We start from the raw sequence: 18353 nt of genomic DNA on the forward strand, positions 1-18353 counted from the left end.
GTAAAATCTGAAGGTCGGTATCGATATCTATATTTTTTACTTTAGAATGAAATCATTGTTTATTTCTTAGGTGTTGTGGACTTTCAGACCATACATTTTGGCACGGTGCTTACAACGTCACTGTCAAAATCTGAAGGTCGGAATCGAAATCTATATTTTTTACTTTAGAATGAAATCATTGTTTTTTTCATAGGTGTTGTGGACTTTCAGACCATACATTTTGGCACGGTGGTTACAACGTCACTGTCAAAATCTGAAGGTCGGTATCGATATTTTTTCTTACACTTCATGCTTTAATGTACCTCGTTGGTGCAGCAGGCAGCGCGTCAGTCTCATAATCTAAAGGTCGTGAGTTCGATCCTCACACAGGGCAACAAAGCTTATAAAACGACTGTTGTCTGATGGTGAAAATTAATTCTCAGTGGTTTTGGACTTACAGACAATACATACTTTTGTCACGGTGGAAACCACGTCTTAAGGTCGATATCAAATTGTTTTACTTTAGAATGAAATCATAGTTTTTTTCTCAGGTGTTGTGGTTTTTCAGACCATACATTTTGGCACGGTGCTTACAACGTCACTGTCAAAAAGTGAAGGTCGGTATCGATAATATCTTCTTTCGATTTGTTGATGAACTGTGCCTCGTTAGCGCAGTAGGTAGCGCGTCAGTCTCATAATTTGAAGGTCGTGAGTTCGATCCTCACACGGGGCAGCAAAGCTTTTAAAAAGACAGTGTTGTCTGAAGATGAAGTGAAAATTAATTCTCAGTGGTTTTGGACTTTCAGACAATACATACTTTTGTCACAGTGGATACCACATCTTAAGGTCGATATCTATATTTTTTACTTTAGAATGAAATCATTGTTTTTTTCTCAGGTGATATGGACTTTCAGACCATACATTTTGGCACGGTGCTTACAACGTCTCTGTCAAAATCTGAAAGTCGTTATCGATATTTTTTCTTTACGCTTAATGTTTAAAAGTGCCTTGTTGGCGCAGCAGGCAGCGCGTCAGTCTCATAATCTGAAGGTCGTGAGTTCGATCCTCAGACTGAGCAGCAAAACTTTTGAAAGACAGTGTTTTCTGAAGATGAAGTGAAAATTAATTCTCAGTGGTATTGGACGTTCAGACGATACATACTTTTGTCACGGTGCTTACAACGTCACTGTCAAAATCTGAAGGTCGGTATCGATATCTATATTTTTTACTTTAGAATGAAATCATTGTTTTTTTCTCAGGTGATGTCGACATTCAGACCATACATTTTGGCACGGTGCTTACAACGTCTCTGTCAAAATCTGAAGGTCGGTATCGATATCTATATTTTTTACTTTAGAATGAAATCATTGTTTTTTTCTCAGGTGATGTCGACATTCAGACCATACATTTTGGCACGGTGCTTACAACGTCTCTGTCAAAAAGTGAAGGTCGGTATCGATAATTTTTTCTTTCGATTTGTTGATTAAATGTGCTTCGTTAGCGCAGTAGGTAGCGCGTCAGTCTCATAATCTGAAGGTCGTGAGTTACATCCTCACACGGGGCAGCAAAGATTTTAAAAAGAAAGTGTTGTCTGAAGAATAAGTGACAATTAATTCTCAGATGTTTTGGACTTTCAGACAATACATACTTTTGTCACGGTGGAAACCACATCTTAAGGTCGATATCAAATTGTTTTACTTTAGAATGAAATCATTGTCTTTTTCTCAGGTGTTGTGGTTTTTCAGACCATACATTTTGGCACGGTGCTTACAACGTCAGTGTCAAAAAGTGAAGGTCGGTATCGATATTTTTTTCTTTCGATTAGTTGATTAAATGTTCTTAGTTAGCGCAGTAGGTAGCGTGTCAGTCTCATAATCTGAAGGTCGTGAGTTCGATCCTCACACGGGGCAGCAAAGTTTTAAAAAGACATTGTTGTCCGAAGATGAAGTGAAAATTAATTCTCAGTGGTTTTGGACTTTCACACAATACATACTTTTGTCACGGTGGAAACCACATCTTAAGGTCGATATCAAATTGTTTTACTTTAGAATGAAATCATAGTTTTTTTCTCAGGTGTTGTGGTTTTTCAGACCATACATTTTGGCACGGTGCTTACAACGTCACTGTCAAAGAGTGAAGGTCGGTATCGATATTTTTTTCTTTCGATTTGTTCATTAAATGTGCTTCGTTAGCGCAGTAGGTAGCGTGTCAGTCTCATAATCTGAAGGTCGTGAGTTCGATCCTCACACGGGGCAGCAAAGCTTATAAAATGACAGTGTTGTCTGAAGGTGAAAATTAATTCTCAGTGGTTTTGGACTTTCAGACAGTACATACTTTTGTCACGGTGGAAACCACATCATAAGGTCGATATCAAATTGTTTTACTTTAGAATGAAATCATAGTTTTTTTCTCAGGTGTTGTGGACTTTCAGACCATACATTTTGGCACGGTGCTTACAATGTCACTGTCAAAAAGTGAAGGTCGGTATCAATATTTTTTCTTACACTTAATGCTTTAATGTGCCTCGTTGGCGCAGCAGGCAGCGCGTCAGTCTCATAATTTGAAGGTCGTAAATTCGATCCTTACACGGGGCAGCAAAGCTTATAAAAAGACAGTGATGTCTGAAGGTGAAAATTAATTCTCAGTGGTTTTGGACTTTCAGACAATACATACTTTTGTCACGTTGGAAACCACATCTTAAGGTCGATATCAAATTGTTTTACTTTAGAATGAAATCATTGTTTTTTTCTCAGGTGTTGTGGTTTTTCAGACCATACATTTTGGCACGGTGCTTACAACGTCACTGTCAAAATCTGAAGGTCGTTATCGATATTTTTTCTTTACGCTTAAGGTTTAAAAGTGCCTCGTTGGCGCAGCAGGCAGCGCGTCAGTCTCATAATCTGAAGGTCGTGAGTTCGATCCTCACACGGGACAATAAAGCTTTTAAAAAGACAGTGTTTTCTGAAGATGAGGGGAAATTAATTCTCAGTGTTATTGGACGTTCAGACGATACATACTTTTGTCACGGTGCTTACAACGTCACTGTAAAATCTGAAGGTCGGTATCGATATCTATATTTTTTACTTTAGAATGAAATCATTGTTTATTTCTTAGGTGTTGTGGACTTTCAGACCATACATTTTGGCACGGTGCTTACAACGTCACTGTCAAAATCTGAAGGTCGGTATCGATATCTATATTTTTTACTTTAGAATGAAATCATTGTTTTTTTCTTAGGTGTTGTGGACTTTCAGACCATACATTTTGGCACGGTGCTTACAACGTCACTGTCAAAATCTGAAATCTGGTATCGATATTTTTTCTTACACTTCATGCTTTAATGTGCCTCGTTGGTGCAGCAGGCAGCGCGTCAGTCTCATAATCTAAAGGTTGTGAGTTCGATCCTCACATGGGGCAGCAAAGCTTATAAAAAGACTATTGTCTGATGGTGAAAATTAATTCTCAGTGGTTTTGGACTTACAGACAATACATACTTTTGTCACGGTGGAAACCACGTCTTAAGGTCGATATCAAATTGTTTTACTTTAGAATGAAATCATAGTTTTTTTCTCAGGTGTTGTGGTTTTTCAGACCTAACATTTTGGCACGGTGCTTACCATGTCACTGTCAAAAAGTGAAGGTCGGTATCGATAATTTTTTCTTTCGATTTGTTGATTAAATGTTCTAAGTTAGCGCAGTAGGTAGCGCGTCAGTCTCATAATCTGAAGGTCGTGAGTTCGATCCTCACATGGGGCAGCAAAGCTTATAAAATGACAGTGTTGTCTGAAGGTGAAAATTAATTCTCAGTGGTTTTGGACTTTCAGACAGTACATACTTTTGTCACGGTGGAAACCACATCATAAGGTCGATATCAAATTGTTTTACTTTAGAATGAAATCATAGTTTTTTTCTCAGGTGTTGTGGTTTTTCAGACCTAACATTTTGGCACGGTGCTTACAACGTCACTGTCAAAAAGTGAAGGTCGGTATCGATAATTTTTTCTTTCGATTTGTTGATTAAATGTGCTTCGTTAGCGCAGTAGGTAGCGCGTCAGTCTCATAATCTGAAGGTCGTGAGTTCGATCCTCACACGGGGCAGGAAAGTTTTAAAAAGACAGTGTTGTCCGAAGATGAAGTGAAAATTAATTCTCAGTGGTTTTGGACTTTCAGACAATACATACTTTTGTCACGGTGCTTACAACGTCACTGTAAAATCTGAAGGTCGGTATCGATATCTATATTTTTTACTTTAGAATGAAATCATTGTTTTTTTCTTAGGTGTTGTGGACTTTCAGACCATACATTTTGGCACGGTGGTTACAACGTCACTGTCAAAATCTGAAATTTGGTATCGATATTTCTTCTTACACTTCATGCTTTAATGTGCCTCGTTGGTGCAGCAGGCAGCGCATCAGTCTCATAATCTAAAGGTCGTGAGTTCGATCCTCACACGAGGCAGCAAAGCTTATAAAAAGACAGTTGTCTGATGGTGAAAATTAATTCTCAGTGGTTTTGGACTGACAGACAATACATACTTTTGTCACGGTGGAAACCACGTCTTAAGGTCGATATCAAATTGTTTTACTTTAGAATGAAATCATAGTTTTTTTCTCAGGTGTTGTGGTTTTTCAGACCTAACATTTTGGCACGGTGCTTACAACGTCACTGTCAAAAAGTGAAGGTCGGTATCGCTAATTTTTTCTTTCGATTTGTTCATTAAATGTTCTTAGTTAGCGCAGTAGGTAGCGCGTCAGTCTCATAATCTAAAGGTCGTGAGTTCGATCCTCACACGAGCAGCAAAGCTTTTAAAAAGACAGTGTTGTCTGAAGATGAAGTGACAATTAATTCTCAGATGTTTGGGACTTTCAGACAATACATACTTTTGTCACGGTGGATACCACATCTTAAGGTCGATATCTATATTTTTTACTTTAGAATGAAATCATAGTTTTTTTCTCAGGTGTTGTGGACTTTCAGACCATACATTTTGGCACGGTGCTTACAACGTCACTGTCAAAAAGTGAAGGTCGGTATCGATAATTTTTTCTTTCGATTTGTTGATTAAAAGTGCTTCGTTAGCGCAGTAGGTAGCGCGTCAGTCTCATAATCTGAAGGTCATGAGTTCGATCCTCACACGGGCCAGCATAGCTTTTAAAAAGACAGTGTTGTCTGAAGATGAAGTGAAAATTAATTCTCAGTGCTTTTGGACTTTCAGACAATACATACTTTTGTCACAGTGGATACCACATCTTAAAGTCGATATCTATATTTTTTACTTTAGAATGAAATCATTGTTTTTTTCTCAGGTGATGTGGACTTTCAGACCATACATTTTGGCACGGTGCTTAAAACGTCACTGTCAAAATCTGAAGGTCGTTATCGATATTTTTTCTTTACGCTTAATGTTTAGAAGTGCCTCGTTGGAACAGCAGGCAGCGCATCAGTCTCATAATCTGAAGGTCGTGAGTTCGATCCTCACACGGGGCAGCAAAGCTTTTAAAAAGACAGTGTTTTCTGAAGATGAAGTGAAAATTAATTCTCAGTGTTATTGTACGTTCAGACGATACGTACTTTTGTCACGGTGCTTACAACGTCACTGTCAAAAAGTGAAGGTCGGTATCGATATTTTTTCTTTACGCTTAATGTTTAAAAGTGCCTCGTTGGCGCAGCAGGCAGCGCGTCAGTCTCATAATCTAAAGGTCGTGAGTTCGATCCTCACACGGGGCAGTAAAGCTTATAAAAAGTCTGTTGTCTGAAGGTGAAAATTAATTCTCAGTGGTGTTGGATGATACACAACTTTTTCACGGTGCTTACAACGTCACTGTCAAAATCTGAAGGTCGCTATCGATATCTATATTTTTTACTTTAGAATGAAATCATTGTTTTTTTCTTAGCTGTTGTGGACTTTCAGACCATACATTTTGGCACGGTGCTTACAACGTCACTGTCAAAATCTGAAGGTCGGTATCGATATTTTTTCTTACACTTAACAATTTAATGTACCTCGTTGGTGCAGCAGGCAGCGCGTCAGTCTCCTAATCTGAAGGTCGTGAGTTCGATCCTCACACGGGGCAGCCAAGCTTATAAAAAGACTCTTGTCTGATGGTGAAAATTAATTCTCAGTGGTTTTGGACTTTCAGACAATACATACTTTTGTCACGGTGGAAACCACATCTTAAGGTAGATATCAAATTGTTTTACTTTAGAATGAAATCATAGTTTTTTTCTCAGGTGTTGTGGTTTTTCAGACCATACATTTTGGCACGGTGCTTACAACGTCACTGTCAAAAAGTGAAGGTCGGTATCGATAATATTTTCTTTTGATTTGTTGATTAAATGGGTTTCGTTAGCGCAGTAGGTAGCGTGTCAGTCTCATAATCTGAAGGTCGTGAGTTCGATCCTCACACGGGTCAGCAAAGCCTTTTAAAAGACAGTGTTGTCTGAAGATGAAGTGACAATTAATTCTCAGATGTTTTGGACTTTCAGACAATACATACTTTTGTCACGGTGGATACCACATCTTAAGGTCGATATCTATATTTTTTACTTTAGAATGAAATCATAGTTTTTTTCTCAGGTGTTGTGGACTTTCAGACCATACATTTTGGCACGGTGCTTACAACGTCACTGTCAAAATCTGAAGGTCTGTATCGATATCTATATTTTTTACTTTAGAATGAAATCATTGTTTTTTTCTTAGGTGTTGTGGACTTTCAGACCATACATTTTGGCACGGTGGTTACAACGTCACTGTCAAAATCTGAAGGTCGGTATCGATATTTTTTCTTACACTTAATGCTTTAATGTGCCTCGTTGGTGCAGCAGGCAGCGCGTCAGTCTCATAATCTGAATGTCGTGAGTTCAATCCTCACACGGGGCAACGAAGCTTATAAAAAGACTCTTGTCCGATGGTGAAAATTAATTCTCGCTGGTTTTGGACTTTCAGACAATACATACTTTTGTCACGGTGGAAACCACATCTTAAGGTCGATATCAAATTGTTTTACTTTAGAATGAAATCATAGTTTTTTTCTCAGGTGTTGTGGTTTTTCAGACCATACATTTTGGCACGGTGCTTACAACGTCACTGTCAAAAAGTGAAGGTCGGTATCGATAATTTTTTCTTTCGATTTGTTGATTAAATGTGCTTCGGTAGCGCAGTAGGTAGCGCGTCAGTCTCATAATCTGAAGGTCATGAGTTCGATCCTCACACGGGCCAGCATAGCTTTTAAAAAGACAGTGTTGTCTGAAGATGAAGTGAAAATTAATTCTCAGTGGTTTTGGACTTTCAGACAATACATACTTTTGTCACAGTGGATACCACATCTTAAAGTCGATATCTATATTTTTTACTTTAGAATGAAATCATTGTTTTTTTCTTAGCTGTTGTGGACTTTCAGACCATACATTTTGGCACGGTGCTTACAACGTCACTGTCAAAATCTGAAGGTCGGTATCGATATTTTTTCTTACACTTAAGAATTTAATGTGCCTCGTTGGTGCAGCAGGCAGCGCGTCAGTCGCATAATCTGAAGGTCGTGAGTTCGATCCTCACACGGGGCAGCCAAGCTTATAAAAAGACTCTTGTCTGATGGTGAAAATTAATTCTCACTGGTTTTGGACTTTCAGACAATACATACTTTTGTCACGGTGGAAACCACATCTTAAGGTCGATATCAAATTGTTTTACTTTAGAATGAAATCATAGTTTTTTTCTCAGGTGTTGTGGTTTTTCAGACCATACATTTTGGCACGGTGCTTACAACGTCACTGTCAAAATCTGAAGGTCGGTATCGATATTTTTTCTTACACTAAGTGATTTAATTTGCCTCGTTGGTGCAGCAGGCAGCGCGTCAGTCTCATAATCTGAAGGTCGTGAGTTCGATCCTCACAAGGGGCAGCAAAGCTTATAAAAAGACTGTTGTCTGATGGTGAAAATTAATTCTCAGTGGTTTTGGACTTTCAGACAATACATACTTTTGTCACGGTGGAAACCACATCTTAAGGTCGATATCAAATTGTTTTACTTTAGAATGAAATCATTGTTTTTTTCTCAGGTGTTGTGGTTTTTCAGACCATACATTTTGGCACGGTGCTTACAACGTCACTGTCAAAATCTGAAGGTCGTTATCGATATTTTTTCTTTACGCTTAAGGTTTAAAAGTAACTCATTGGTGCAGCAGGCAGCGCGTCAGTCTCATAATCTAAAGGTCGTGAGTTCGATCCTCACACAGGGCAACAAAGCTTATAAAACGACTGTTGTCTGATGGTGAAAATTAATTCTCAGTGGTTTTGGACTTACAGACAATACATACTTTTGTCACGGTGGAAACCACGTCTTAAGGTCGATATCAAATTGTTTTACTTTAGAATGAAATCATAGTTTTTTTCTCAGGTGTTGTGGTTTTTCAGACCATACATTTTGGCACGGTGCTTACAACGTCACTGTCAAAAAGTGAAGGTCGGTATCGATATTTTTTTCTTTCGATTAGTTGATTAAATCTTCTTAGTTAGCGCAGTAGGTAGCGCGTCAGTCTCATAATCTGAAGTTCGTGAGTTCGATCCTCACACGGGGCAGCAAAGTTTTAAAAAGACAGTGTTTTCTGAAGATGAAGTGAAAATTAATTCTCAGTGTTATTGGACGTTCAGACAATACATACTTTTGTCACGGTGCTTACAACGTCACTGTAAAATCTGAAGGTCGGTATCGATATCTATATTTTCTACTTTAGAATGAAATCATTGTTTTTTTCTTAGGTGTTGTGGACTTTCAGACCATACATTTTGGCACAGTGCTTACAACGTCACTGTCAAAATCTGAAATTTGGTATCGATATTTTTTCTTACACTTCATGCTTTAATGTGCCTCGTTGGTGCAGCAGGCAGCACGTCAGTCTCATAATCTAAAGGTCGTGAGTTCGATCCTCACACGGGGCAGCAAAGCTTTTAAAAAGACAGTGTTGTCCGAAGATGAAGTGAAAATTAATTCTCAGTGGTTTTGGACTTTCAGACAATAAATACTTTTGTCACGGTGGAAACCACATCTTAAGGTCGATATCAAATTGTTTTACTTTAGAATGAAATCATAATTTTTTTCTCAGGTGTTGTGGTTTTTCAGACCATACATTTTGGCACGGTGCTTACAACGTCACTGTCAAAAAGTGAATGTCGGTATCGATAATTTTTTCTTTCGATATCTTAATTAAATGTTCCTCGTTAGCGCAGTAGGTAGCGCGTCAGTCTCATAATCTGAAGGTCGTGAGTTCGATCCTCACACGGGGCAGCAAAGCTCTTAAAAAGACAGTGTTTTCTGAAGATGAAGTGAAAATTAATTCTCAGTGGTATTGGACATTCAGACGATACATACTTTTGTCACGGTGCTTACAACGTCACTGTCAAAATCTGAAGCTCGGTATCGATATCTATATTTTTACTTTAGAATGAAATCATTGTTTATTTCTTAGGTGTTGTGGACTTTCAGACCATACATTTTGGCACGGTGCTTTCAACGTCACTGTCAAAATCTGAAGGTCGGTATCGATCATTTTTTATTTCGATGTCTTCATGTAATGTGACGTGTTAGCGCAGTAGGTAGTGCATCAGTCTTATAATCTGAAGGTCGTGAGTTCTATCCTCACACGGGGCAGCAAAGATTTTAAAAAGAAAGTTTTGTCTGAAGATGAAGTGACAATTAATTCTCAGATGTTTTGGACTTTCAGACAATACATATTTTTGTCACGGTGGATACCACATCTTAAGGTCGATATCTCTATTTTTTTACTTTAGAATGAAATCATAGTTTTTTTCTCAGGTGTTGTGGCCTTTCAGACCATACATTTTGGCACGGTGCTTACAACGTCACTGTCAAAAAGTGAAGGTCGGTATCGATATTTTTTCTTAAACTTAATGATTTAATGTGCCTCGTTGGCGCAGCAGGCAGTGCGTCAGTCTCATAATCTGAAGGTCGTGAGTTCGATCCTCACACGGGTCAGCAAAGCTTATAAAAGACAGTTTTGTCTGAAGGTGAAAATTAATTCTCAGTGGTTTTGGACTTTCAGACAATACATACTTTTGTCACGGTGCTTACAACGTCACTGTAAAATCTGAAGGTCGGTATCGATATCTATATTTTTTACTTTAGAATGAAATCATTGTTTTTTTCATAGGTGTTGTGGACTTTCAGACCATACATTTTGGCACGGTGGTTACAACGTCACTGTCAAAATCTGAAGGTCGGTATCGATATTTTTTCTTACACTTCATGCTTTATTGTGCCTCGTTGGTGCAGCAGGCAGCGCGTCAGTCTCATAATCTAAAGGTCGTGAGTTCGATCCTCACACGCGGCAGCAAAGCTTATAAAAAGACTGTTGTCTAATGGTGAAAATTAATTCTCAGTGTTTTTGGACTTTCAGACAGTACATACTTTTGTCACGGTGGAAACCACATCATAAGGTCGATATCAAATTGTTTTACTTTAGAATGAAATCGTAGTTTTTTTCTCAGGTGTTGTGGACTTTCAGACCATACATTTTGGCACGGTGCTTACATCGTCACTGTCAAAAAGTGAAGGTCGGTATCGATATTTTTTCTTACACTTAATGATTTAACGTTCCTTGTTGGCGCAGCAGGCACCGCGTCAGTCTCATAATCTGAAGGTCGTGAGTTCGATCCTCACACGGGGCAGCAAAGCTTATAAAAGACAGTTTTGTCTGAAGGTGAAAATTAATTCTCAGTGGTTTTGGACTTTCAGACAATACATACTTTTGTCACGGTGGATACCACATCTTAAGGTCGATATCTATATTTTTTACTTTAGAATGAAATCATAGTTTTTTTCTCAGGTGTTGTGGACTTTCAGACCATACATTTTGGCACGGTGCTTACAACGTCACTGTCAAAATCTGAAGGTCTGTATCGATATCTATATTTTTTACTTTAGAATGAAATCATTGTTTTTTTCTTAGGTGTTGTGGACTTTCAGACCATACATTTTGGCACGGTGGTTACAACGTCACTGTCAAAATCTGAAGGTCGGTATCGATATTTTTTCTTACACTTAATGCTTTAATGTGCCTCGTTGGTGCAGCAGGCAGCGCGTCAGTCTCATAATCTGAATGTCGTGAGTTCAATCCTCACACGGGGCAACGAAGCTTATAAAAAGACTCTTGTCCGATGGTGAAAATTAATTCTCGCTGGTTTTGGACTTTCAGACAATACATACTTTTGTCACGGTGGAAACCACATCTTAAGGTCGATATCAAATTGTTTTACTTTAGAATGAAATCATAGTTTTTTTCTCAGGTGTTGTGGTTTTTCAGACCATACATTTTGGCACGGTGCTTACAACGTCACTGTCAAAAAGTGAAGGTCGGTATCGATAATTTTTTCTTTCGATTTGTTGATTAAATGTGCTTCGGTAGCGCAGTAGGTAGCGCGTCAGTCTCATAATCTGAAGGTCATGAGTTCGATCCTCACACGGGCCAGCATAGCTTTTAAAAAGACAGTGTTGTCTGAAGATGAAGTGAAAATTAATTCTCAGTGGTTTTGGACTTTCAGACAATACATACTTTTGTCACAGTGGATACCACATCTTAAAGTCGATATCTATATTTTTTACTTTAGAATGAAATCATTGTTTTTTTCTTAGCTGTTGTGGACTTTCAGACCATACATTTTGGCACGGTGCTTACAACGTCACTGTCAAAATCTGAAGGTCGGTATCGATATTTTTCTTACACTTAAGAATTTAATGTGCCTCGTTGGTGCAGCAGGCAGCGCGTCAGTCGCATAATCTGAAGGTCGTGAGTTCGATCCTCACACGGGGCAGCCAAGCTTATAAAAAGACTCTTGTCTGATGGTGAAAATTAATTCTCACTGGTTTTGGACTTTCAGACAATACATACTTTTGTCACGGTGGAAACCACATCTTAAGATCGATATCAAATTGTTTTACTTTAGAATGAAATCATAGTTTTTTTCTCAGGTGTTGTGGTTTTTCAGACCATACATTTTGGCACGGTGCTTACAACGTCACTGTCAAAATCTGAAGGTCGGTATCGATATTTTTTTCTTACACTAAATGATTTAATTTGCCTCGTTGGTGCAGCAGGCAGCGCGTCAGTCTCATAATCTGAAGGTCGTGAGTTCGATCCTCACAAGGGGCAGCAAAGCTTATAAAAAGACTGTTGTCTGATGGTGAAAATTAATTCTCAGTGGTTTTGGACTTACAGACAATACATACTTTTGTCACGGTGGAAACCACGTCTTAAGGTCGATATCAAATTGTTTTACTTTAGAATGAAATCATAGTTTTTTTCTCAGGTGTTGTGGTTTTTCAGACCATACATTTTGGCACGGTGCTTACAACGTCACTGTCAAAAAGTGAAGGTCGGTATCGATATTTTTTTCTTTCGATTAGTTGATTAAATCTTCTTAGTTAGCGCAGTAGGTAGCGCGTCAGTCTCATAATCTGAAGTTCGTGAGTTCGATCCTCACACGGGGCAGCAAAGTTTTAAAAAGACAGTGTTTTCTGAAGATGAAGTGAAAATTAATTCTCAGTGTTATTGGACGTTCAGACAATACATACTTTTGTCACGGTGCTTACAACGTCACTGTAAAATCTGAAGGTCGGTATCGATATCTATATTTTCTACTTTAGAATGAAATCATTGTTTTTTTCTTAGGTGTTGTGGACTTTCAGACCATACATTTTGGCACAGTGCTTACAACGTCACTGTCAAAATCTGAAATTTGGTATCGATATTTTTTCTTACACTTCATGCTTTAATGTGCCTCGTTGGTGCAGCAGGCAGCACGTCAGTCTCATAATCTAAAGGTCGTGAGTTCGATCCTCACACGGGGCAGCAAAGCTTTTAAAAAGACAGTGTTGTCCGAAGATGAAGTGAAAATTAATTCTCAGTGGTTTTGGACTTTCAGACAATAAATACTTTTGTCACGGTGGAAACCACATCTTAAGGTCGATATCAAATTGTTTTACTTTAGAATGAAATCATAATTTTTTTCTCAGGTGTTGTGGTTTTTCAGACCATACATTTTGGCACGGTGCTTACAACGTCACTGTCAAAAAGTGAATGTCGGTATCGATAATTTTTTCTTTCGATTTCTTAATTAAATGTTCCTCGTTAGCGCAGTAGGTAGCGCGTCAGTCTCATAATCTGAAGGTCGTGAGTTCGATCCTCACACGGGGCAGCAAAGCTCTTAAAAAGACAGTGTTTTCTGAAGATGAAGTGAAAATTAATTCTCAGTGGTATTGGACATTCAGACGATACATACTTTTGTCACGGTGCTTACAACGTCACTGTCAAAATCTGAAGCTCGGTATCGATATCTATATTTTTACTTTAGAATGAAATCATTGTTTATTTCTTAGGTGTTGTGGACTTTCAGACCATACATTTTGGCACGGTGCTTTCAACGTCACTGTCAAAATCTGAAGGTCGGTATCGATCATTTTTTATTTCGATGTCTTCATGTAATGTGACGTGTTAGCGCAGTAGGTAGTGCATCAGTCTTATAATCTGAAGGTCGTGAGTTCTATCCTCACACGGGGCAGCAAAGATTTTAAAAAGAAAGTTTTGTCTGAAGATGAAGTGACAATTAATTCTCAGATGTTTTGGACTTTCAGACAATACATATTTTTGTCACGGTGGATACCACATCTTAAGGTCGATATCTCTATTTTTTTACTTTAGAATGAAATCATAGTTTTTTTCTCAGGTGTTGTGGCCTTTCAGACCATACATTTTGGCACGGTGCTTACAACGTCACTGTCAAAAAGTGAAGGTCGGTATCGATATTTTTTCTTAAACTTAATGATTTAATGTGCCTCGTTGGCGCAGCAGGCAGTGCGTCAGTCTCATAATCTGAAGGTCGTGAGTTCGATCCTCACACGGGTCAGCAAAGCTTATAAAAGACAGTTTTGTCTGAAGGTGAAAATTAATTCTCAGTGGTTTTGGACTTTCAGACAATACATACTTTTGTCACGGTGCTTACAACGTCACTGTAAAATCTGAAGGTCGGTATCGATATCTATATTTTTTACTTTAGAATGAAATCATTGTTTTTTTCATAGGTGTTGTGGACTTTCAGACCATACATTTTGGCACGGTGGTTACAACGTCACTGTCAAAATCTGAAGGTCGGTATCGATATTTTTTCTTACACTTCATGCTTTATTGTGCCTCGTTGGTGCAGCAGGCAGCGCGTCAGTCTCATAATCTAAAGGTCGTGAGTTCGATCCTCACACGCGGCAGCAAAGCTTATAAAAAGACTGTTGTCTAATGGTGAAAATTAATTCTCAGTGTTTTTGGACTTTCAGACAGTACATACTTTTGTCACGGTGGAAACCACATCATAAGGTCGATATCAAATTGTTTTACTTTAGAATGAAATCGTAGTTTTTTTCTCAGGTGTTGTGGACTTTCAGACCATACATTTTGGCACGGTGCTTACATCGTCACTGTCAAAAAGTGAAGGTCGGTATCGATATTTTTCTTACACTTAATGATTTAACGTTCCTTGTTGGCGCAGCAGGCACCGCGTCAGTCTCATAATCTGAAGGTCGTGAGTTCGATCCTCACACGGGGCAGCAAAGCTTATAAAAGACAGTTTTGTCTGAAGGTGAAAATTAATTCTCAGTGGTTTTGGACTTTCAGACAATACATACTTTTGTCACGGTGGATACCACATCTTAAGGTCGATATCTATATTTTTTACTTTAGAATGAAATCATAGTTTTTTTCTCAGGTGTTGTGGACTTTCAGACCATACATTTTGGCACGGTGCTTACAACGTCACTGTCAAAATCTGAAGGTCTGTATCGATATCTATATTTTTTACTTTAGAATGAAATCATTGTTTTTTTCTTAGGTGTTGTGGACTTTCAGACCATACATTTTGGCACGGTGGTTACAACGTCACTGTCAAAATCTGAAGGTCGGTATCGATATTTTTTCTTACACTTAATGCTTTAATGTGCCTCGTTGGTGCAGCAGGCAGCGCGTCAGTCTCATAATCTGAATGTCGTGAGTTCAATCCTCACACGGGGCAACGAAGCTTATAAAAAGACTCTTGTCCGATGGTGAAAATTAATTCTCGCTGGTTTTGGACTTTCAGACAATACATACTTTTGTCACGGTGGAAACCACATCTTAAGGTCGATATCAAATTGTTTTACTTTAGAATGAAATCATAGTTTTTTTCTCAGGTGTTGTGGTTTTTCAGACCATACATTTTGGCACGGTGCTTACAACGTCACTGTCAAAAAGTGAAGGTCGGTATCGATAATTTTTCTTTCGATTTGTTGATTAAATGTGCTTCGGTAGCGCAGTAGGTAGCGCGTCAGTCTCATAATCTGAAGGTCATGAGTTCGATCCTCACACGGGCCAGCATAGCTTTTAAAAAGACAGTGTTGTCTGAAGATGAAGTGAAAATTAATTCTCAGTGGTTTTGGACTTTCAGACAATACATACTTTTGTCACAGTGGATACCACATCTTAAAGTCGATATCTATATTTTTTACTTTAGAATGAAATCATTGTTTTTTTCTTAGCTGTTGTGGACTTTCAGACCATACATTTTGGCACGGTGCTTACAACGTCACTGTCAAAATCTGAAGGTCGGTATCGATATTTTTCTTACACTTAAGAATTTAATGTGCCTCGTTGGTGCAGCAGGCAGCGCGTCAGTCGCATAATCTGAAGGTCGTGAGTTCGATCCTCACACGGGGCAGCCAAGCTTATAAAAAGACTCTTGTCTGATGGTGAAAATTAATTCTCACTGGTTTTGGACTTTCAGACAATACATACTTTTGTCACGGTGGAAACCACATCTTAAGGTCGATATCAAATTGTTTTACTTTAGAATGAAATCATAGTTTTTTTCTCAGGTGTTGTGGTTTTTCAGACCATACATTTTGGCACGGTGCTTACAACGTCACTGTCAAAATCTGAAGGTCGGTATCGATATTTTTTTCTTACACTAAGTGATTTAATTTGCCTCGTTGGTGCAGCAGGCAGCGCGTCAGTCTCATAATCTGAAGGTCGTGAGTTCGATCCTCACAAGGGGCAGCAAAGCTTATAAAAAGACTGTTGTCTGATGGTGAAAATTAATTCTCAGTGGTTTTGGACTTTCAGACAATACATACTTTTGTCACGGTGGAAACCACATCTTAAGGTCGATATCAAATTGTTTTACTTTAGAATGAAATCATTGTTTTTTTCTCAGGTGTTGTGGTTTTTCAGACCATACATTTTGGCACGGTGCTTACAACGTCACTGTCAAAATCTGAAGGTCGTTATCGATATTTTTTCTTTACGCTTAAGGTTTAAAAGTAACTCATTGGTGCAGCAGGCAGCGCGTCAGTCTCATAATCTAAAGGTCGTGAGTTCGATCCTCACACAGGGCAACAAAGCTTATAAAACGACTGTTGTCTGATGGTGAAAATTAATTCTCAGTGGTTTTGGACTTACAGACAATACATACTTTTGTCACGGTGGAAACCACGTCTTAAGGTCGATATCAAATTGTTTTACTTTAGAATGAAATCATAGTTTTTTTCTCAGGTGTTGTGGTTTTTCAGACCATACATTTTGGCACGGTGCTTACAACGTCACTGTCAAAAAGTGAAGGTCGGTATCAATATTTTTTCTTTCGATTAGTTGATTAAATCTTCTTAGTTAGCGCAGTAGGTAGCGCGTCAGTCTCATAATCTGAAGTTCGTGAGTTCGATCCTCACACGGGGCAGCAAAGTTTTAAAAAGACAGTGTTTTCTGAAGATGAAGTGAAAATTAATTCTCAGTGTTATTGGACGTTCAGACAATACATACTTTTGTCACGGTGCTTACAACGTCACTGTAAAATCTGAAGGTCGGTATCGATATCTATATTTTCTACTTTAGAATGAAATCATTGTTTTTTTCTTAGGTGTTGTGGACTTTCAGACCATACATTTTGGCACAGTGCTTACAACGTCACTGTCAAAATCTGAAATTTGGTATCGATATTTTTTCTTACACTTCAGGCTTTAATGTGCCTCGTTGGTGCAGCAGGCAGCACGTCAGTCTCATAATCTAAAGGTCGTGAGTTCGATCCTCACACGGGGCAGCAAAGCTTTTAAAAAGACAGTGTTGTCCGAAGATGAAGTGAAAATTAATTCTCAGTGGTTTTGGACTTTCAGACAATAAATACTTTTGTCACGGTGGAAACCACATCTTAAGGTCGATATCAAATTGTTTTACTTTAGAATGAAATCATAATTTTTTTCTCAGGTGTTGTGGTTTTTCAGACCATACATTTTGGCACGGTGCTTACAACGTCACTGTCAAAAAGTGAATGTCGGTATCGATAATTTTTTCTTTCGATTTCTTAATTAAATGTTCCTCGTTAGCGCAGTAGGTAGCGCGTCAGTCTCATAATCTGAAGGTCGTGAGTTCGATCCTCACACGGGGCAGCAAAGCTCTTAAAAAGACAGTGTTTTCTGAAGATGAAGTGAAAATTAATTCTCAGTGGTATTGGACATTCAGACGATACATACTTTTGTCACGGTGCTTACAACGTCACTGTCAAAATCTGAAGCTCGGTATCAATATCTATATTTTTACTTTAGAATGAAATCATTGTTTATTTCTTAGGTGTTGTGGACTTTCAGACCATACATTTTGGCACGGTGCTTTCAACGTCACTGTCAAAATCTGAAGGTCGGTATCGATCATTTTTTATTTCGATGTCTTCATGTAATGTGACGTGTTAGCGCAGTAGGTAGTGCATCAGTCTTATAATCTGAAGGTCGTGAGTTCTATCCTCACACGGGGCAGCAAAGATTTTAAAAAGAAAGTTTTGTCTGAAGATGAAGTGACAATTAATTCTCAGATGTTTTGGACTTTCAGACAATACATATTTTTGTCACGGTGGATACCACATCTTAAGGTCGATATCTCTATTTTTTTACTTTAGAATGAAATCATAGTTTTTTTCTCAGGTGTTGTGGCCTTTCAGACCATACATTTTGGCACGGTGCTTACAACGTCACTGTCAAAAAGTGAAGGTCGGTATCGATATTTTTTCTTAAACTTAATGATTTAATGTGCCTCGTTGGCGCAGCAGGCAGTGCGTCAGTCTCATAATCTGAAGGTCGTGAGTTCGATCCTCACACGGGTCAGCAAAGCTTATAAAAGACAGTTTTGTCTGAAGGTGAAAATTAATTCTCAGTGGTTTTGGACTTTCAGACAATACATACTTTTGTCACGGTGCTTACAACGTCACTGTAAAATCTGAAGGTCGGTATCGATATCTATATTTTTTACTTTAGAATGAAATCATTGTTTTTTTCATAGGTGTTGTGGACTTTCAGACCAT

The 18353-nt window shown here is 38.4% G+C and overlaps 4 non-coding genes across 4 annotated transcripts; all 4 read left to right on the forward strand.

The window, feature by feature from the left end:
* The first annotated feature begins 639 nt into the window (after positions 1-639).
* On the forward strand, positions 640-712 carry trnam-cau (transfer RNA methionine (anticodon CAU)). Its single transcript has one exon. It is a non-coding gene; the product is annotated as a tRNA-Met (tRNA).
* A 1449-nt stretch (positions 713-2161) lies between these two features.
* On the forward strand, positions 2162-2234 carry trnam-cau (transfer RNA methionine (anticodon CAU)). Its single transcript has one exon. It is a non-coding gene; the product is annotated as a tRNA-Met (tRNA).
* Positions 2235-4003: 1769 nt separating this feature from the next.
* On the forward strand, positions 4004-4076 carry trnam-cau (transfer RNA methionine (anticodon CAU)). Its single transcript has one exon. It is a non-coding gene; the product is annotated as a tRNA-Met (tRNA).
* A 1903-nt stretch (positions 4077-5979) lies between these two features.
* Positions 5980-6052, forward strand: trnar-ccu (transfer RNA arginine (anticodon CCU)). The gene has a single exon. It is a non-coding gene; the product is annotated as a tRNA-Arg (tRNA).
* The last annotated feature ends 12301 nt before the right edge of the window (positions 6053-18353 follow it).

The sequence above is a fragment of the Salmo salar genome, chromosome ssa02 (genome assembly GCF_905237065.1).
Source record: "Salmo salar chromosome ssa02, Ssal_v3.1, whole genome shotgun sequence".
NCBI classification, from domain to species: domain Eukaryota; kingdom Metazoa; phylum Chordata; class Actinopteri; order Salmoniformes; family Salmonidae; genus Salmo; species Salmo salar.